Below are 22,900 nucleotides of genomic sequence, written 5' to 3'. Positions count from 1 at the left end.
TATGGGTAGAGTTCGGAAACTGCAAGGGTAAAAAGATCCTGATTGAAATCATATACAGGCATCCAAATAGAATCAATGATGTGGGGGACAGGTTAGAACAGGAATTAGAGAAGGTATGTAAGAAGACAATGTTACCTTTGTCATGGTGGACCTCAACATGCAAGTAGACTAGAAAATTCAGAATGACACATGATCCCATGAGAATGAATTTGTAAACTATCTATGTGATGGCTTTTAAGGGCAGCTTTCCCACTAGGACAAAAGCAATTCTGGATTTGGTGCTGTTGAATTAACTAGATTAGATCAGAGAACTGAAGGTAAAGGATGCCTGAGAAAGCAACGATCGTTATATGACAGAATTCACCTTGCAGTTTGAGAGGGAGAAGCTCAAATTGGATGCGTCGGTATTACTGTTGAATAAAGGTATGTTGAAGTTGATCCGCGCTGTAATAAAACAAACAATGGCAGAACCAAAGAGTATACAATCACTTCTTTATTATACTCCATTAGCAAGAGTGAGGAATACAAAGAAAGAGTAAACAATGCAACTCATGCTTTGCACTGGTCCCCACTCAGAGTACATAGTATTCATGTACAACTTATATAGTCTTTTAGGCAGATGTGTAGTTTTACATATTTTTTTACTAATGGCAATCTAATATTTTTGCTACTTCTGACCTTTACCATTTCTGTGACTTACAACCCAAAAACTTTCTGATACGCTATATCTCTTGCTTTATAAAAAATATTTTATTTTGGCTTTTATGGACTCATAAACCAATTCAAACAACCAATACCATCTTTTCCAGCATTCATATAATGTACAGAGTCTGAATTTATCCACCCTCCTGCCAACAAATATATAATCAGTCAAATTATACAAATACTAGTGGGGTTCACAGCCCCCACCAAACCCTAAGTAAAAAACAACCTAGCTAACAAAAGAAAGGAATAAAAGAAAAAAACTTTAAAAATTCATGTTGCATGTGCCATGCCCCATTTCCTTAACTCTACTCCTTTCCTTGCTGGGACAGGTTTTTATAGTGTTCATATTTCACGGGGAGAGGGCAACTCGCCAATCTGTGTGCCCATGTATTTCAGAGATTGTTGCCACAATTTAATGAATGTGTCATGTTTCCCCCTTAGATTGTAAGTGATTTTCTCTAAGAGAATGCATTTCTGCATTTCCATATTCCATCGTGTGGTATTTAATTGGGAGTCGGACTTTCATGTAACATTCATACACTTTTTGGCTTCCGAAAGGGCGACCTTCATGAACTGAATTTGATATTTGGAGAGTCTAACTTTCATATCCCCAGTGTCTCCCTGAAGGTACAGCACCGGATCTTGTGGAAAATCCACCTTTGTAATTTTTTTCAGGATGTCCCCCAGGTCTTCCCAGAAAGATCTCACCTTTGCACATAGCCAGGTGGAGTGGACAAAGGTTCCAATCTCCACACCACACCTAAAGCACATTTCTGAAATTTCTGGCTTTGATTTATGTAATTTTTGTGGTGTGAGGTACAGCTGGTGCAAGAAGTTATATTGCATCAACCTGTATCTGGCATTAATGACCCCAGTCACACTATTCAGACACAGGTCTTGCCACCACTCTTCATTGATTGTTGTGCCCAAGTCTGACTCACATCTCTCCCTTGACATGTGGAAGCTCAGTTTCGAGCCCTCACTTTGCAATATGTAATACATTCAAGAAATAAATTTACACACATTCCCCTGTTGAATTAAAATCTCCACATTTTTTTCCTAAGGAAAGATCTAATTTGTTCTATTAGACAATCCATATTTGTTCCTCAACTGCTCAAATGACATGAGGTACCTTTATTTGTTACACTCCCTTTCTGCCATCGGTGTCCAGGATCTCATTACCCAAAATCAAGGGTATCAACTTGTTCTGTGTCAAAACCTTCCATCCAAAACATTCATTTATTCTTTGCCATATCTGAAGTATATGCTTTAGTATGGGGTTATCTGTTTTATTTGAAATTAATTTAGTCTCCCATTTATATATAAATTCTCCTGCTATCTTTTCACCTGCCGTGTATAGACCAATTCTCAAAGAGTGAGACAATAAACCTTGCCTGGGCTGCCCAATAATATTTTTTGAAATCTGGTCATTTTAACTCCCCCCCCCCCCATTATAATTCCATGCCAATTTTTCCATGGAGATTCCAGCCACCTTACCATTCCACAGGAACCTTGTGACAGATGGAATTTAATACTGATAAGTGTTAGGTGCAAGATTTTTGTAGGACTAATCAGCAAAGGTCTTACTGTGACAGATTATATTATATTTCATTTTGTATATAGATATGTTTTAAAGGATATAAATTGTGACAGGTTTTTTAGTGTAGGTCACATACAAACACTTCAAAGCAGATATCATTTAAGATGCCAGAGCTCTGGTCAAGCCAGACAGTTCCGGCTCTGAGTGCCTTTGCAAAACCTTTGAAGGATGCCTATAAAGACTTCACAAGTAGTTGTTAATTGGTCATGCTGTGGAGTAATGGATTATTGTTTTAGAAAGCAACAGATGAATTAACTCGGAAGATTAGGTCTAGAGCCGCAGTTTGCAAATTTGGCAAACTTGTAGAAAAATCCCATTTTGAAGATGTGATTTTCCAGCTTCCAGAGAGGTCAGGGACCATGCAATCTCCTCTTTAGAGAAAGGGGCATTCATCCTCTCTATCTCTTCCTGATCCAAATTTGGTTGGTCCAATGAAAGCAAAAAGTATTCAATTTTGGTAGGATCACCCCTTGATTATGATTTCTACAATTCCTTGTAAATCCTTCCAAATCTATCATTTATTTATTTTGGTTTATATGAGATTTTGCCTTCCTCTGTTTGAATCACATTAATTGCTCTTGAGGCCTCTTCCACTCTCACCTGCCAGGACAAGACGATGCAGGCCCTTTTCCCCAGATCATAATACTGCTGACTAGATAATAAAATCAACTTTTCTCTTTTATATTTTTGTAACATATAATATTTGAGCTTTTTAATTCACCAAATTTCTGTATTTTTATGTACTAAGAGTAGACTTAGTCGCCCTAGCCCTTGTTCCTTTCTTTGCTGACTTATCTATGCCCAGATCCAGACAAAAATTTAAATTCCTTCCAGTGAAGACATTTTCACACCCTTCAGTAACTTTCAAGTATATATCTTGTATAATTTTTTTGTTATCAACATTCAGAGCATATATATTCATAAGTGTCTAAGTTTCTGAGTACATTTGGCAATGTATCATTACAAATCTCCCCATCAAGTCCATGACTACATCCTTGAAGATCACTGGAACATTTCTCCCTATCAAAATGGCCACTCTCCAGCCATGAAATTGAAGGAGGACATCGGCACCTTACCCACCCACCCCCTCTTTAACTTTTAATGCTCTTGTTCTGTAAGGTGATCTCCTGAAAAAAAAAACATTATTCCCACTTGCATCTTTTTTAGGTTTATCAGACTCTTTTTTTTCTAGTAATCTACCCATTTATCCCATTTACATTAAAACTCACAAATTTAATTTACTTATCCATTGCCCACAGACCACTCCATCTTGTCCCCTAATACTTAACCTCCATCCTGATTCTCCTCTGTAGATCCTTGGCACAAGTGATTGTGCTCCAAATAAAAGGTAAATAAGTTAACAAAACTAAAAAATACATTCCAAAACCAAACATAAAAACCCTTCAGGAAAAAATCCTCTTCTTCCTTCCCCCCCACCCCAATTTACCTTTCCCCACCCATAACAAAGCTATTGGTGCCAATCACCCCTATTTTGAGAAGAGCCTAATGTACCCATCTGTCACTTATACTTCCCTGTCTTTCTGTAAGTTCCCCATATCTCTTCTTTACTTAACATATACAATCCCCTTCAAACATTAATATTATGTAAAGAAACATATCCCTTCCATGGTCCTTACACTTTCAATATTTACAATCCATTCTTCCCCTGAATCCCTCTTTCCCCATCATTTATATTTATATTTAGTCTCGTAGAGGTGGCAGGGTTCTTACAAAGTCCATTGCCTCCTTTTGGTCTTTAAAAAACCGTCTTTCCCCTCCTGCCCTTAATATCTTCAGTGTGGCAGGTGAAGGAGGGTAAACTTTTTTTTTGTTTCAAGCTCTTTTTTTTATCAGATTAAACTCCCTCCTGTGCTTCAACACTGCCGCACTTATGTCCGAATAGAATAAGACCTTCAAATTCCACCAGATCCCCCCTTTGCTTTTACCCCCACCATTGCCAGATGCAAAATCTTCTCTCTATCATCACAGCGCAGAAGTCTCACCAGGATAGAGCACGGCCATTGGTGTGACACCGGGTATGGGCTGAGAGGCCAGTGGACCCATTCTATTTCCAAATTATTTCCAATTTTTTCCTTCCCCTGTATATCCAGGATCCATTTTTCCAGAAACTCCACCATGTCTCTTCCCTCCACAATCTTAATCATGTTCTTACTATTATCATGTCTATCCTTTCCCATATTTTTACCCTATCTCTTTCCCACACAACCATTTTGTTCTCCCCCTGTTCAATCTTTCCTCTACCCTCTCAATTCTATCCTCTGTTTCCATTATCCTTTTCATTAAGCTGTCCATCTTTTTTAATTGCCTGTTGCCCTGCCACCAGTGTCCTTAAAGTCCTTTTTATTTGTCCAATGGCCTGCAATATTTCCCCTGGCAAAAGGCATCAAGCCCTCTGCTCCTTTATCAGCCTTCCACTTATATGTGCTATCTTTCTTTTGCCCCCCCCCCCCCTCTTCCTCCTCCTCCACCTTGCTCTCTGACTCCAGGCCATCCCACCACATGTCTTCCCTGCTGGATTCCCTCAGGCTGCTTTGCCCCTGGAGTCCACCAGGCCCAATGCCTTGGTCCTAACATCCTAACATCTGCCGATTGGTGCAGTCTCACCGGGTAAGTTTCTGTTCTCTTTAATACTTCTCCTCCCTACCGATGGGGGTCCTTCCCTCTGCCAACTCCATCTCAGCCCAGCTCCCTTGACCTCAAACGGCTGATATTGCCACCATCTTCTTCTCAGTCCAGCCCCTTTTATTTTGAGTCACTGAGCTTCCCACCACCACCGCCTTCTCCATCCCAGCCCAACTCCCTCGATCTTGAGCCTCCAAGCTTCCCGTGCCCGACAGCACTCCCACTACTTTGCTCATAGACCTTTCTGGGCATCATCCTGGGCTATCTTCTCCGGAGCTCCTGTCACTCACCTTCTCTGTCATATTCTCTTCCCAATGGCGGGCCCCTTACGCAAGTCCCGATGCTCTGGCTGCCACTATTCTCAGCCTGTGAGTAGGTCCCTACTTGATCTCCTTCTCTTTGCCTTGAGGTGAGTTCTTCTTGCTCTTACATATTAAAAGATAACCACTTATAGCAAGTTAGTTTTAAGGCATAGATGGATCATACAAAAGAATCACAGAACCACACAACCAATAGAATGATGGCTAGGAGGCATAATCCCTGAATAAATGTTGTCCACCATCCCTTAAAAGATGATCCCGGGGTGGGGGGGGGGGGGGTGGGGAGGGTGTAATTGTGGAATTGTTTTCATGTTTTCTGCACCTCATAGAGTTATATATCCCTTCTTTGACGTGGTTTGCTAAATAGGCAATATTTTCTGAAGTACCACATTTCTGTTCTGCTACTGCACATATAACCATATAACCATATAACCACTTACAGCATAGAACAGGCCAGTTCGGCCCTACTAGTCCATGGCGTAACAAATCCCCACCCTCCTAGTCCCACTGACCAGCACCCGGTCCATACCCCTCCAGACCTCTCCTCTCCATGTAACTATCCAGTCTATCCTTAAATGTAACCAATGATCCCACCTCAACCACGTCTGCCGGAAGCTCATTCCACATCCCCACCACCCTTTGCGTAAAGAAATTTCCCCTCATTTTCCCCTTATAATTCTCCCCCTTCAACCTTAAACCAGGTCCTCTAGTTTGAATCTCCCCTATTCTTAATTGAAAAAGCCTATCCACATTTACTCTGTCTGACCCTTTTAAAATCTTAAACACCTCTATCAAGTCCCCTCTCAATCTTCTACACTCCAGAGAAAAAAGCCCTAGTCTGCACAACCTTTCCCTGTAACTCAAACCTTGAAATCCTGTCAACATTCTCGTGAACCTTCTCGGCACTCTCTCTATTTTGTTTATATCTTTCCTATAATTTGGTGACCAAAACTGTACACAGTGCTCCAAATTTGGCCTCACCAATGCCTTGTACAATTTCATCATAACCTCCCTACTCTTGAATTCAATACTCTGATTTATGAAGGCCAACATTCCAAATGCCTTCTTCACCACACCATCTACCTGAGTATCAGCCTTGAGGGTACTATCTACCATCACTCCTAAATCCCTTTGTTGCTCTGCACATCTCAATAGCCTACCATTTAATGCATATGACCTATTTTGATTTGCCGTTCCAAAATGTAACATCTCACATTTATCTGTATTAAATTCCATCAGCCAATTCTCAGCCCACTCCTCCAACCTTCCTAAATCACCTTTTAATCTACAGTAATCTTCCTCACTGTCCACAACACCACCAATCTTTGTATCATCCGCAAACTTGCTTACCCAACTCTCCACCCCTACTTCCAGATGGTTAATATATATAACAAACAATAGTGGACCCAAGACCGATCCCTGAGGAACTCCACTAGTCACCGGCCTCCAATTGGACAAACAATTTTCTACCACTACTCTCTGACACCTCCCATCCAACCATTTCAGAATCCATTTCACTACCTCCTTATTTATACCTAATGGCTCCACCTTTTTTCCTAACCTCTTGTGGGGAACTTTGTCAAAAACTTTACTAAAGTCTAAATAGACAACATCCACAGCTTTCCCTTCATCAACCTTTTTTGTAACCCCCTCGAAAAACTCAATCAGATTTGTCAAGCATGATCTACCCCTGACAAAACCATGCTGATTACTCCCTATCAATCCCTGTACCTCCAAATATTTGTAAATACCATCCCTCAGAAAACTTTCCATCAACTTACCCACCACAGACGTCAGACTCACGGGCCTATAATTCCCAGGTTTACATTTGGACCCTTTCTTAAACAGCGGAAACATATGCGCAACCCTCCAATCCTTTGGCACTACTCCCGTGGCCAGTGACATCCTAAATATCTCTGTTAATGGCCCCACTATCTGTCCACAAGCCTCCCTGAGTGTCCTTGGGAATATTTTGTCCGGTCCCAGAGATTTATCCACCTTTATCTTTTTCAACGCAGCCATCACTACCTCCTCGGTTATCCTTATATGCTTCATGACCTCCCCACTATTTTTCTTTACTTCAAATGGTTCAATATTTTTTTCCCTAGTGAATACCACGGCAAAGAAATCATTCAAAATTTCCCCCATTTCCTCTGACTTCTCACTCAGCCTACCCTCACTATCTACAAGGGGTCCAATTTTATCCCTCACTAATCTTTTACTTTTAATGTACCTATAGAAACCCTTTGGATTTATTTTTACTCTGTCTGCCAAAGCCTCTTCGTGCCTTTTTTTGGCCTTTCTAATTTCTTTCTTAAGATTACTTCTAAACTCCTTGTAGTCCTCCTTCAAATTCTCAGCTCCCTGCTCTTTATACCTCTTGTACACCTCCCTTTTTCTCCTAACCAAATTTCCAATATTCTTCGAAAACCAAGCCTCCCTATGACTTCCAGCCTTTCCTTTGATCCTCACTGGGACATATCTGCTCTGCACCCTCAAAATTTCTTTTTTGAATATCCTCCATTTGTCGTTTACATCTCTACCTGAAAATATCCTGTCCCACTCAATACTCCCCAAATTCTTTCTTATTCCTTCGAAATTTGCTCTTCTCCAATCCAGAACCTCAACTTTAGGCCCCTCTTTGCTCTTCCCTAAAACTAACTGAAAACTAACAGAATTATGATCACTAGACCCAAGTTGTTCTCCAACATTAATGTCCCATACCTGACCTAGCTCGTTCCCTAACAGGAGATCCAGTGTTACACTGTCCCGAGTCGGTTCTTCTACTAATTGATTTAGAAAACAACCTTGAACACATTTAACGAACTCTAGCCCATCCAGCCCTCTAACTGTGTGGATATCCAAATCAATGTGAGGGAAGTTAAAATCTCCCATGATCACTACCTTATGATTCTCACACATACACGTTATCTCCCTACAAATTTGTTCCTCTAATTCTCTTGGCCCATTTGGCGGTCTGTAATACACCCCTATTAGCACCCTTATGCCTCCTTCACCCCTCAATTCCACCCAAACAGCTCCACTGGACGATCCCTCCAGACCATCCTGCCACCTCACGGCAGTAATGTCCTCCTTAACAAGCAGAGCAACTCCTCCCCCTTTTTTTTACCCCCTGATCTATCACATGTACCTCCTTTTTGTGCCAAAAGTAAATCTGAAGCTATTTCGTATTGTAAGGCCACTGTTCATATGGCCACTACTTCAGTAGCGAGTTCACAAATTTGGGTTTATGTGTTCTCCTCAATCCTAGCCATTATAACTCTCAGAGTCCAGTTGGAGTGACATCTCCATGTTAGATGTTCTGTATAGTTAAAGGGTATAGGAATCCTTGATGACTCTAGGTTGGTAAATGGGTACAGGTATAACACAGCAGGACACATTCATTATTTCAATATACATTAAGGACATGTAAATAAGTATTGCCACGCCATTCCCATTTAAATATCTGGTTTGGAGTCTCCTTCTCCTCTATCAAGTTACTCCCTACTAGAATGCGCAAAACAAAGCCAAAAACACCCATAAGTGCATTAATTGTCCTCTCTTGCACCATACTGTCCTTTTTCCAGGTCCAATCTTTTTACAGACTGTGTGATGTATCCACTGAGGTTGACCATCAATCTTTACTGCCATGGGTGTGGTGAGTAATACTTGGAAGGGGTCTTCTACCTTGGTGTCAACTTTTTCCACTTCCAATTCCATATCAAAACATAATCTCAGGCTTGGATTTTTGGTAAGGGTTCTTCTATGTTGTCCTCTTTTCTTCTCTGAGCATTACATAACCACGAATACAAAGTCTTAAGAATTTCAATTAGTTCTTTTACATAATTAATCATTCTTTCAGTAAGGGCATGTAGGTCAAGACATTCTACGTTTCTATCTGCTGACCAAGGTGTATGCAGCAGTTTTCCAAACAATATTTCCACTGGGGTTAGTTCTGTGCTAGTGTGGTGTAATTCTCATTTCAAAAAGAGCCAGAGAGAGTATTTTCAACCCGTTTAGTCCTGTTTCTTCAGTTAGTTTGGCAAAATGTTCCATTTGCTCTTTCCACAATTCCAACCAACTGTGGGTGATGGGCACAGTGAAATTGCTGTTTTATTCTGAGATGCTGGAATAGTTCTTCATTTGCTTTAGAGGTAAAATGAGGCCCATTGTTTGCCCTAATAATTGTAGGGAGTCCAAATCGGGCTATTACTTACTGTAATATAATTCCCACCGTTGCTTCTGCTGTGACATTTACTGTTGGTATTGCCTCTATCCATCTACTAAAATAATCAATAATAGCAAAACCATACTTATAACTGTGTACTCTAGGCAATTCTATAAAATCAGTCTGTATACACTTAAACAGTCCCATTGGCATTAATGTCCTACCCGGAGGGCACTTAATTGCTTTACCAGGATTATTTTTCTGACAGAATACATTCCTGTGCCTTTCTTTATGCCTCTTTTCTTAAATTAGGGTGCCACTCCTACCATTCCCTCCTTTCCCAAATGTGTCATTGCATGTATATAATTAAAGAACACAGGTAAAAATGCATCAGGTACACAAACCTTCCCGGCAGGAGTGGTCCATAACCAAGTCTCAGGATTTCTGGTGCACCACTGCTGTTTCCAAAGATCAATTTGATTTGCAGGGGCACCCCCCTGGAGTTTTAATACACTCTCCATGTCAGGCAGGGCCAGACTATTCAACAGTTATTTAATTCATCAGAATAGACGGTTTGCGGTCCATGGATAGTAGCAGCCTTTGCGGTTACGTTCGCATGGGCATTCCTCAGGGACATGTTGTCCTGGGCTTTAGTGTGCGGATCACGCTTAATTATTGCCAGGTGGGAAGGTTGGAACAGAGAAGCCAATAGGTTCAACCCAAATATCACATTTTAAATATGGGCACCCGAGGAGGTCAAGTATCCACAATGATACCCCGACGCACCAAAATCATGGGAAACTCCAAACACGTATAGTGAGACCGTGTAAATGTTAAAGGATATATTCTTTCCTTTAATGCAGACAAGTGTTAGAGAAAATTGTTTAGCTTGTTGTGTGGAGACGGGGTGATAGAAGGCTGCAGCCTCTACCCATGATTCAGTATCTCTTTAGGGAATGACATGTGTGATCTGTTTTCATGCACCACCAGTCGATCCACTTCTTCTTTCTAGAAAAGCTGGCCCTTATCTTCTGGTGGCACTTGTTCAGGTACATGCATCCCTGCTTCATTATCAAAACTAATTTTCTCTGTTTTGCTTGTGAGCATATTTCAGTACTGCCCCTACTTGCTCTCTTAGCCTAATTGCTGCACTTGGCATTGTACTATAAGCAATTGTTCACAGTCAAATTAAAATCTTCTTCATATTGGTCAAATGTCTGATATTGATAGCCTACAAGCAGTTTCTTCAATGTTAGAAAGTGTATTGGCTTTTTGATATGATCCAAATAATCTGGTATCTCTTTTAATGGCACAGACTCATCAAAGATGCCTCCTGTGTCTTTCTCCTGAAGCTGTTCTAATGATTTTTGGAGATGTTAGAACAGGAAGAGAGTCAGCTATAGTTCCATTGGACTGCTGTACGTTGACCTTGCCAAGCTTCAGCTTTTCCCTTTTCCCTCTTCGTTCTGCAAGAATAGGGTCGCCATGCCTGACAACAGGTCCCCAGGGTCATCTTGTTCCTATTATGTTTGGCCATTTTATTGATCAAATAGCATTGCCATATATTCCTCAACCTTCAGATGTACCTCCTTTGTACATTCCACTACCCCTCTTCTACTTGCATTGTCCCTCCAACTATGTTCCTTTGTCCTCTGCCAATTCATTAAAACCTTGCTCCTTCCATTCCTTTATTTTTTCCCACTTTTTCCCTACATCCTTTTTCCCCTAATAATTTTTCTGATTTCTCTATTACCCTCACAGATCACATACCACTGAGCAACCACTTCCTCATTGCCTAACCTTTATGTTAATGCTGCTGACAATTGTCAATATTCCTTTGATGTTTTGGATGCAGATAATACATTTGTTGCTCCGGGGTCCCCCAATCACTTTTATCTAATGCCTGTCCCATTTCTTTACACATCTGCTTCTCCAAATTACGATTTATCCTGGCCATCTCTGCCACCATCGAATTTTTAATTTAACCCAGACTCTGCTCACTTCATGCAGATTCCAAACAAACTCTATAGTATTTCTGTAATCTTCCAAAGGAACTTATTTCACATGAACTCTTATTCCAAACAAACTTATTATTCCAAATGAACTCTTATTATTCTTCTATACAAATCATCCATGTATCACAAAATGAACATTTGCTAACTTGTATGCTTCCTTGTTAAGTCTTCTGATTCTTTTTCGGATCTCGGCAGGGAACCAAGTCTACCTCAGATGAGGGACCATAGTGCTTTCAGAGGTCAATGTAGGAGTCTGACACAAGGGATCTGAAGTCACCTTTATTTTTCCTTTCGGCCTCCTGAACACTATCTGCCACTTACTCAGTCTGATGATACCAAGATGTCTGAGTGAGATCCTGCTGACTGTACCAATGTTGAAGTTGACCTATGCTGTAATAAAACAAACAGCAGCTGAACCAAAGAGCATGCAATCACTTCTTTATTGTATTACGCTAGTGGGGGTGAGGGGTACAAAGAATGAGTAAACACTGTAACTTGTGTTTTGCACTGATCCCTATTCAGAATACACGGCATTCTTGTACAACTTATATAATCCCTTAGACAGATGCCTACATGCAGTTTTACATAATTTTTTTACTATTGGCAATCTAATATTTTTGCTACTTCTGTCCTTCACAGTTTCTGTGACTTAAAACCCAACAACTTTCTGATAAGCCACTTGTTTAATACTTTCATCCCATTCTAGTCATGCTATGCTCTGCAGCTGTGGACTGCATAAACTACTAAAGAATTAACTCTTTGTTGACCTTCTTACCACAGCAGAAGCCTCCTTCCCATAATTTTTTACAGGTAACTATGATGGCATGGAGAGAGAAGATGGCCAAAGTTGATTGGAAGTGGTCCCTAGCAAGGATAACAGTAGAGAAGCAATGCCAGAAGTTTTTTTGGGAGTAATTCAGAAGTTGTAGGATCATTTCATCCCAAAGAAGAATCATTCTAAATGGACAATCAGACAACCGTGGCTGATAAAGGAAGTCAAAGATAGCATTACAGCAAAAGAGAGAGCATACAGCCTGGAAAAATTAGTGGGAAACTAAAAACTGTGAAGCTTTTGAAAAATCAAAAGAAGCCAAATAAAAAAGCAATTAGGGAAGAAAAGATGAAATATGAAGTAAACAAGCCAATATATAATACAAAGATGATACCAAAAGATTTTGTTCCTTATATATAAACACATATCGGGACCATTACTGAAAGAGGAGGAGCGTGGGACTCAAGAGAGCTGGGAGTTTCGGGACCCAGCTTGAGGTGAGTGCGTTTAAAAAGCAAGTGGCGTGGGACTCGGGTCATAGACATCTCCCAACCATTATTGAAAGAGGACGAGTATGGGACTTGAGAACGCTGAGAATGTCGGGAGCCAGCTTGAGGTCAGTGCCTTTAAAAACCGAGTGGGGGGCAAGTTAAGTGTTACACAGAATGGTGATTGGTGGGAGGAATAATTAAGATAAGGGGCAGTGACAACTAAAAAGAGAGGGGCTCAAGAGTAGTGGCCAGTGTGCGAGTAGCTCAGGGTAGGAATGGGACTTAGAGACTTTGGCTTCTGTGATCAGAGGCTGAGGAGAAGCTTGATTCCAGTAATGAAAGGCCAGGTAAAATCTTTGAATTTAAATGAGGAAGAGTTCATTGTGACCACAGCTGGGGCAGTGGAATGCTCTGATTTCAGGATGTGGGAAATCTGAGGCAGCATATTTGTGTCTGTTGACTACACCTGCAAGAGATGCATCGAGCTGCAGCTCCTTGGAGGCTGAGTTAGGGATCTGAAGCTGGATGAGCTCTGGATTATTTTGGAGGCAGTGATAGAGAGGAGCTTCAGGAAGACAGTCACCCATAACGTCAGGAAACTGGTAACTGGGTGACTGTTAGGAGAGGGAAGGGGAAGAGACAGAGGGTGCAAAGCACTGGTGACAGAATATATATATGTTTTTGGCGGATAAATTGGGGCAGAGTTTGTTAGTGTATGTCACATACAAACACTTTAAAATACTTAAAATACTGGAGCTCGGGGCCTCGGAATCTTTGAAAAAGCTTTGGAGAGTGCCCAAGAGACTTCACTAATGGATTGTTCCTTATGAAAAGACAACAGATGAAAGAGATTGTCGGAGCAATATTCTATCTGCAGTGGAACTTGCTGTTCCAAGAGGGTCATGTGGTTTTGCAAACAGAGAGAGTCAAAGAGGTTTTTTCCTCTGAGACAGAGAGGCACACAGATCAGTTCTACAGTGTTACAGTCAGCAGCAGCAACTGGGACTGGAACAGGACAAGCTGGCAAGCTTGTGGAAAGTCCCATTTGGAAGATGGGTTGTGAGTGCTTAGTTCAGCCTGGTCAAAGCCCCCTTGTAGTTCATGCAAGAGGAGAGGACTGGTTATCTAATGTTTCATTTGGAATAAGAGAAACAAAAAGGAATTCTGTGGTGACCTGAAAGAAAGAGGTTATCATCTGGAGAATCCTGAGGGGGCAAGTTTTGCAACAAGACACTAAAGTGACTGATGGAAGTAAATAAGTTGTGGCTGTCCTGGAACAACAAATCTCTCTCTCTGAAACCCGACAAGAACCTTCCCGAGTGGTAACCATTTACCTTTCAAGCACCAAAGCCTGGTGAACGTCATAAATGTTAAATTCCGTGCACAGTATAAGAATTGTCTGCAACCAGTGAACTTGGAGGAATGAGAAGTGAGATTGGACTGTGAACCAAAGAACTTTTCTAAACTTACACACACATTACATACATGTGCACTGAGAATTAGAAGTGTGTTAAGTTAGGTTAGTTAAATCAATAGTGATAAGTTAAAGTGTGATTCTGTTTCATGTTTAAAGATAATTAAAAGCAACTTTACTTTAAGTTACCATTTGTCTTGGTGAATATCTATTGCAGCTGGGTTTTGGGGTTCTCTGTGCTCGTAACACATCTCTGTAGCTTTTACCCTTAACAATAAGTATACTGTTTGGGGGGCAGTGGGAAGTGGAATGATCTACCAGGGTACCAGGGACAAATGTGGTGGTTTCATCTCTGGCTCAGGGGCTGACCCTTCAGCTTTAAAGAGAAGTAAGGGGAGGAGAGCTATGATAATTGGAGACTTGCTGGCTAGGATAGCATATAGGAGATTTTGTGAATCAGAAGGAGGCTCCCAGATGGTATGTTACCTCCCATATGCCAGGGTCAGGGATACCTCTGATCAAATTCACAGCATTCTAGCAGGGGAGGGGGAGCACCCAGTTGTCATGGTCTATGTGGGGATGGATGACATAGATAGGAGTAGGGACAAGGTCCTGAAGAGTGAATATAGGGAGTTGGGAAAGAAGTTAAAAAACAGGATCTCAAGGGTGGTAATCTTGGGATTCCTGCCAGTGAGTAGGAATAGGAAGTTGTAGCAGATGAATGCATGGCTGAAGAATTGGTGCAGGGGGCAGGAGTTCAGATTTGTGGACCATTGTGATCTCTACAGGGGAAGGTCTGACGTATACAAAAATGACAGGCTGCACCTGAACTGGAAAGGGACCAATATCCTGATAGAAAGGTTTGCTAGAGCTGTTGGAGAGAGTTTAAACTAGTTTGGCGGCTGGTGGGGATCAGAATATGAATGCAAAGATTAGAGAAGAAGATCAAAAGCATGATGCTATGTGTTCTGAGTTTGTAAGAAAGGTCAGGCAGGGGACAAAACATAAATGTTGCTAGTTAGAGGGGTTGAAATGTGTCTATTTCAATGCTAGGAGTATTAGGAATAAAGAGTATGAACTTAGAGCATGGATCAGTACTTGAAACTATGTGGCTGTTACTGAAACTTGGCTGGAGGAAGGGCAGGATTGGGTGATGAAGGTGTTTTAAAAGGAATAAGATGGGAGATGGTAGCATTACAGGTCAGGAATATTATCTCAGCTCAAGAAAGGGAGGATGCTGCAGAGGGAGCGTCCACTGAGTCAGTGTGGGTGGAAGTCAGAAATGGGAAGGGAGGAATAACTGTGTTGGGAGTAATCAGTGGACCCCAAAATAGTTCTTGGGACACCGTGGAGCAAATAAGCAGGCAGATTTTGGAATGGTGCAGGAAACAGAGGGTTGTACTTATGGGTGATTTCAACTTCCCTAATATTGGCTAGGACCTTGTGGCTGCCAAAGGGATGGGGCCGAATTTGACAGACTAGATTCCTGTCATAGTATGTGGACTGGCTAATGAGAGGAGAGGACATACTGGGTTCATACTATTTCTGGGTAATGAACTTGGTCAGGTGTCAGACTTTTCAGTGGAGGAGCATTTTGGTGAGAGTGATCACAACTCTCTTAGCTTCTGCATAGCTGTAAAAAAGGATAAAAATAGACCCCTCAGGGTTCTCCAGATGATAACCTCTTTCTTTTAGGTCACCACAGAATTCCTTTTTGCTTAATTGGGGAAGGTCTAATTTCGAAGGGATAAGGCAAGAGGATAAATTGGAAATAGATGTTCAATGGTGAAACCACAGACTAATGTGGAGGAAGTTTAGTGACCACTTGTGTTGGGTTCAAGATAGGTTTGTCCCATTGGGACAAGGAAAAACTGGTAGGAAAAGGGAACCATGGCTAATAAAACAGTTGAGGCAAGTAGTTAAAAGGAAGAAGGAAGCAAATATTAGATACAGAAGGAGCTCATGAGAAGCATATGTTAGCCAGGAAGGAGCTTAAGAAATACTTAGGAGAGCTTAAAGGGGGCATGAAAAGGCCTCAGCAAGAAGGATTAAGGAGAATCCCAAGGTGTTCTATTCGTATGTGAAGCACAGAAGGATGATGGGTTGAAGGTGGGGCTAAAAGAGGCAATATGTGCCTGAGGCAGAAGAGGCTGGGCTGGTACTAAATTAATATTTCCAATAAAACAATAAAATAAACATTTCAACAAGTAATCAATGTTTTTTTAATGAAAGATGTATTACATGATTGAATGATTTCCTTCAGTACTCCAGTGGAAGCTTCATTTCAAAGAATCTGGTTATCAGGGTAGTACAACCATGATATATATTTGAATAACAAAAAATGTTCACATTAGCCTGTAGCGGCCCGCCACCATGGCAATCGGGCTGGCGCTCTGGGTGGTGAGCGCATCCAAGAGCCAGTGGCACTGGCCCCAGCAAGCGAACCGGCAGCTAAGGCAGCGTAGGGGCTTGCATCCCCAACATGGCGCTGGCTCCATTGCACAGCCAACTGGTGGGGACAGCGAAAGGGGAAGAATGCATTGTCATGTAAGAAGGTACCCGCACACAGTAAACCCGCTATTGTTATGCGGGCAGTGATGTCAGCAAATGGGGGCAAACAGCGGGAACACAAACAGTATAAAAGTCGACCTTCAACCCCAATAGACGAGAGCTATACCTGACTAGACTCGTGTGTGTGTGTGTGTGTGTGTGTGTATGTGTGTGTGTGTGTGTGTGTGTGTGTGTGTGTGTGTGTGTGTGTGTGTGTGTGTGTGTGTGTGTGTGTGTGTGTGTGTGTGTGTGTGTAAGACATCAATAAATTTTGGAAAACATTCATAAGGTATTATAAATCCTATTCCTTAATTGATCAGCCCTTCTACAAGCAGGTCTCATCCAGTGAGCTGAAATGCTCTATTATCCAATGCTATTACTCGTGTAGACACAAGAGCCAGAAGATGGCCATTAAGAGAAATCATTTCAGAATGAGAGTCAGAATATGAACTCAAATTTAAATCCACCAAATAAATTTAATCACTCCATGGGTGCAGATCAAGCATTACTGCCTTAGAACTACCGGTATCTCATTTTCAGAAAGTGGATTCAGTTATTAAAGCATACATTTTGCTGACATTAAATGCATCCTAATGTTGAGACTGAGCAGAGAAAAAAGTTGTGAAGAATTTTCTCACTAATGGAATTGCATGGAGTTTAAACCAGCTGTCACCGATGATGCAAACAATGGAGACAGTAATGTACATTGAAATTAAGACGTTATCTGGAAAGAAAGCCCCTGTTTGTTGTGCTTGTTAAACAGTATTTAATGCACTATATTAATAATCTGTCAAAACAGTATAAATTCTTAAGGACACAGCCTAAGTATTTCCGTCCACCTCCCAGCACATTGAAGATTTTTAAGAATTTCCAAGCTCTTTTGTGCAGTACCATGACTGTTGCAGCAAATTAAAAATAAATAAATGATTTAGTGGAAGTTAAATCTTTGTAGTTTTGATATTTATATTGCCCAGTTCCTTATCATCCATCATCTGACTAGATGTAATGCATCAGGACATCTGAGATAATAAAAATTGTAATGAGTTTATCTAAAGAACAACAAAGACCCCAATGTGAGTTCAGAAGCTTCCCCCAGTCAGAGGAAGGTAATCAAACATCACGATACTTCTAATACATTGTGTTAATGTACTACAGCAATTGTCATGACATCTTAAGACGGATGACCCCTGAATGCAAGATTATAATGAATTTGCATACGTCCACCACATTTTTTATGGGAAAAAAGCAAATAATAAATTAAGACTTTTGTTTTTGGGAATGAAAGCAATTTTAATAGTAGCTTTGCAGATGTTAACAAATCTGAACAGCAATTATATCCATACTGGGAGGAAAACTTGACACCAGGCAATAATGTCGAACAACAGATGAGATTGAATCAGCCACCAATTACACACTTCACCCAACTCTCATTCCCTAAACTTCAAAATGTTTGCATCCTATGGCTCTACTTGAGGAAGACAAGAAATACTTTGCTTAGCCTATACGAAACATTTGCCGGGGTTTGTATCTGGAATGTGATCGCTGAAGTTATCTCAAGAACATTACTTTGTGCATTCCATTAAGTAATTAATGATATTTGGAGTACATTGAGAGGTTGTTCTGAAGCTTGATAATGAAGTCTGTGAAACTGGTTCTTTATTTTAATAGTTTGTGTTATTTTCCCTTTGTAAAGTAAAATGAATATTAAAATTTGAAGCAGTCAATTGTGTTAGATTCTTTCGCATTTTAGATTAAGATATCATTTTTGATTACAGTCTAGAATTGAGTTTGGGAAAGATATAGGGTCTTTTTATTGAAAAATAGAAGAACATGGCCCCTATAAAGCTGAATTCCAGCAAAGATTCAACTGCTGGTCCACCATGACTGAGATGTCTGCTGTTCTTTCATCTGTCATATATTGATTAAAGATTTGTAAATCTCTAATACCTATGAAATCAATAAAACTTTCCCTTGGACAGTAAAGTGGCTAAAGTTGAATCTCTTTTTATTTAACTATCCAGGTACTTGGTTAAGCTGTGACAGACAAGAAAAATAATGGGAAATACCCCAGTGCTCAAATTGTCTGTGTGATATTACTGCACAACAAATCTTTTCAGAATGAAAAAAAATGGGGATTATGACAGACAACTTCAAGCTGAACACAAAGATAATTTCAGAACTCCTGTATCATGTAAGAAGTTGGAGAAACATTAAATTAACTTATTGAATTTAGCATGTTTAATCACATAATGATGTTGACACACATTCTCAGGTTTGCTGCACATGTTTCACAGCAAATGTAAAGAGCCCAGAATTTGTCTTGGTCACCAATTTTACAACCAAAGTAGAGCTCAAAGGCTTTTTTATTAAGTGTAGTCATGTTGTGTCTTTGAGCCTTAAGAATATACTCGCCACAAATGTAACAGAATGTATCACTGTCCACATCTATCCTGGTTAAGCATGCCTAGGCTTAAGACAATATCTGCATAGCACCTGCAATGAGTGTATGCCCATACCTGCTTAAATTGACTAAAACAGAAAACGTTGTGGGCAATATACTAGTAGACTTAAAATGTCAGGAAATCACAAAAAGAGGTTATATTTTTTTTTAAAAGATACATGATAGGAAAGTTTTAAGGTGATTTTCACAATCAGCTGCCCAAAATCCATAAAATACATGCCCAAGTGTTCAAGAAGCAAAATCTTTATTGTCAAGTGTTATAATTTGTTATAATTTTAAATTAGTTTGTTTTAATTTTAAGTTCATTTGCTACTGTTAAGAGCCCAGAGGGCCCCAAAACCTAGCAGCAATAGATATTCGCCAAGACAAATGGTTACTTAAACAAAAATTGCTTTTAATTATCTTTAAACATGAATCACACTTTAACTTATCACTATTAACTTAACTAATCTAACTTAAGCCCCTTCTTATTCTAAGCGCACATGTATGTAATGTGTGTGTAAGTTTAGAAAAGTTACTTGATTCACGGTCCAATCAAAATACTCATTCCTCCAAGTTTACCAGTTGCAGGCAATTCTTATACTGTGCATAGAATTTAAGATTTATAAAATTAACCAGGTTTTGCTGCTTGAAAGGTAAATGGTTACTGCTCAGGAAGGTTCTTGTCAGTTTTCAGAGAGATTTTTTGTTTGCTGCACACCCACAACTGATTCTTTTTAATCAGCCACTTCAGTGTCTTGCCGAAGAAACTTGCCCCCTCAGAGTTCTCCAGATGATCATTTCTTTCTTTCAGTCACCACAGAGTTCCTTTTTATTTCTCTTATTTCAAGTGAAACATCCTCTCCTCTTGTATGAACCACAATTTGGCCTGGCTGAACAAAGCAATCACAACCCTTCTTCCAAATGGGGTTTTCCACAAGCTGGTCAGCTTGTCCTGTTCCAGTCCCAGCTGCTGTTGCTGGCTGTAAAACTGCAGAACTGAATTCTCTCTCTCTCTCTCTCTCTCTCTCTCTCTCTCTTCCCCCAGAGGAGAAACTGTTTTACTCTCTCTGCTTGCCAAAAACTACATGATCCTCTTACAACAGCAAATTCCACTCCAGACAGCCTGTGGTTCTGATAAGTTCTTTCATATGTATTTTAAATAAGATTTCTTTTAAAGTGTTTTTATGTGACCTACACTAAAAAGAACCTGCCCAATTTATCGCCCAAAAAGATATCTATATACAATACAAACACAACATAATCTGTCTAGTACAGTGAGAAGGTTTCGTCTGCAAACAGACCAATGAGTAACCTTTTACATTACATACAATTATATAAAGAGCACAGTTTAAAGATTGTAGGATTACAATGAAAGGAAGATCAATTAGAATCAACAAAGGGCAGCATGAGAAGACTTATTGGGTTCATTCAGGAGCCTGATGGCTACTGAGAAGAAGCTGTATTTAAGACTTTTGGTATGTGCTTTCTCACTTTTAAGCCATCCCCCAATGGGATGAGGGAGAAGGGTGCATGTTTGGGATGTGATGAGTTATTAAGTACATTGGCTGCCTTTCCAAGGAAACAGGACATGTAGGTGGAATCCATGGATGGGAGGGAACTTTTCATAATATTCTAATTTAACAATGGGATAGAAACATATATCCACATTTCCCAACAAAACAAAGAGTCCCTTCAAACAAAGTTAATAGACGCAGCTCAACTTAAGAGTTTGGATGACCTTGATTGTGGAATGGAGGCCACATAGGCTACACAGTTTCTCATTAGTCCTGTAGAATAATTCTGCTCCAGTGGGAAGATCATGAGAAATGAACTATGGCATTGTACCATTAAGGCTGAGGGAAGTGTTAAGGGAATGATGCAGTTTTGCTTGACGCCAACCAGCATTGTGTGTGTGTGTGTGTGTGTGTGTGTGTGTGTGTGTGTGTGTGTGTGTGTGTGTGTGTGTGTGTGTGTGTGTGTGTGTGTGTGTGTGTGTGTGTGTGTGTGTGTGTGTGTGAGAGAGAGAGAGACAGAGAGAGTTCATGTGTGCCCTAATACAAGCAAACAAACAAATTCCTCCAATCAATGGGTTCAAAAGTTTTATGCAAGGCATTCTGATAAAAAGGGATAAAATTACTCTCTAAAACTTTCAAATTCCAGCTTTAGTTTTTGGAAGAGCCGTGGGACTTACTATCCCATTTAGAGGGATATTTAAGAGTCAACCATAGAGAGACCTGACTGTAAAAGATCTGAAGCACATTATAAAAACATGTAGTGGGCCGCATAACGGCTGAATCTTCGCCCTTGTGGCTCACCGAATGGCCACGCAGCGCCTCAGGCCTGGTCACCACTCACTCACCTGGCTGGGGGGCCATGTGTGGCACTGAGGAGTTGAGTACTCACCTTCAAGATGGTGTAGGGCTCCCGTTATCTTTACTTTGTGCACTCTGCAGGTGAGTTGCGGGTACGGGGTGATGTCCACAAGTGTTCGGGCCAGAAGTGATTTAAAAGAGGAGGAAAATTTAAATAACAGTCTTTTTGCTGACTAACACCATATCTGGTGAATTCATTCAGTAGCTCTACTGGAGTAGTCGCTACAATTGTTGACCCCGACTGCAAGATTCAGCTGAAGGTTGAATCCACAGTCAACGTGGACGCAGCAACAACAGCCAGCTGCTGCCAGAGCAGTAGTTAATATAGTAGGCGTTCACCTGCCCCCCTTCTGAGCCCACTAGCCATGAGTGTGGCTGAACTCGGCTAAAACCCAATTCTGCCTTCATGGAATAACAGCTGAAGATATGAAGTTTTGGCAAGTCGTCAGGGCACTGGACGCCGCTACAACAGCTAAAGTAAGTGAATTTATTGGCCACCCCACGGCAGAAAACCAATACACTAGGTACTGGCAGTTCCTCCTGGACAATCTGGAATTAACCAGGCATGAAGGGGGCATGCGGTTTTTAAATATGGGGGGCTAGGCAACAGGAATCCATCCAATTTAATGAATGAAATGCTCATGGGAATTGCATTTCCCTTTCTCAGTTGGTCATTCCAATTGCTTTTTTTTTGAGACCTTATTCCTGGTGAAGCTCCCAGGTCATGTCTCCATACCAATAGCAAGCATGGATTTCAGTTGTCCCCATGACATGGCCTAGGAGGCTGACAGACTCTACCACACATCATGGCAAGAGTCTGCCCACATACAGCCCAGGTTCTCAGCAGAGACATCTCCCGTGGCCTGCGCACCACCCATAGCTGCTGTTCAAACAAAAAGGGACAAACGTATCGACAGGCGTCAAGAAGGGCTAATGAGGAAAAATGCTCATAAATGCATGCCCCAGTGTGGCTACCACGGTGGCAGTGGCAAGCCTGAAAAGTTGTCGGGAAACAACAAAGCCAGCTGCCAGTAGTGACCTAGGCAGCTGGTACGAGTACTGGCCTCCTGTAGCTTCATGATGATGCTTATAAGCACAAATTTCTCATGGACACAGGCGCTGAGCTCAGTTTGTTCCCATCAACATACTTCAAAAAGACGCATTAGCAACAAGGACTCGTCCTTCAAGCTGCAAACGGGACTTCCATCCCCAGCTTTGGCATGCAACGCATCACAATTAAGATAGGAGAGGCAGCGTTCCATTGGAATTTCATTTTGGCTTTTGTCACACAGTCCATCTTGGGTGCAAGTCTCCTATGGGCCCATGACCTGCTAGTTGACGTTAAGTGAAAGAAAATAGTCAATGCCACTACCTTCCAAACGTAACCTCTGATAAGCAGCATACGAC

The 22,900-nt window shown here is 41.0% G+C and overlaps 1 long non-coding RNA gene across 2 annotated transcripts in view; it reads right to left on the bottom strand.

Moving 5' to 3' along the window:
• LOC138737694 (uncharacterized) overlaps positions 1–22,699 on the bottom strand; it is a 31,747-nt gene extending 9,048 nt beyond the window's left edge. Inside the window, exons 1-2 of one of the 2 annotated variants that reach the window (XR_011341154.1) lie at positions 22,642–22,699; positions 11,773–11,841 (exon numbers count right to left, since the gene is read on the bottom strand). This is a non-coding gene — a long non-coding RNA (uncharacterized lncRNA). Of the gene's footprint in view, positions 1–11,772; positions 11,842–21,524; positions 21,590–22,641 lie in introns of those variants that run through there. The other variant, XR_011341155.1, reaches the window with a different exon arrangement.
• Between the last annotated feature and the right edge of the window lie 201 nt (positions 22,700–22,900).

The sequence above is a fragment of the Narcine bancroftii genome, chromosome 6 (assembly GCF_036971445.1).
Source record: "Narcine bancroftii isolate sNarBan1 chromosome 6, sNarBan1.hap1, whole genome shotgun sequence".
NCBI classification, from domain to species: Eukaryota; Metazoa; Chordata; class Chondrichthyes; order Torpediniformes; family Narcinidae; genus Narcine; species Narcine bancroftii.
This window is presented reverse-complemented; position numbering and strand designations above follow the sequence as displayed.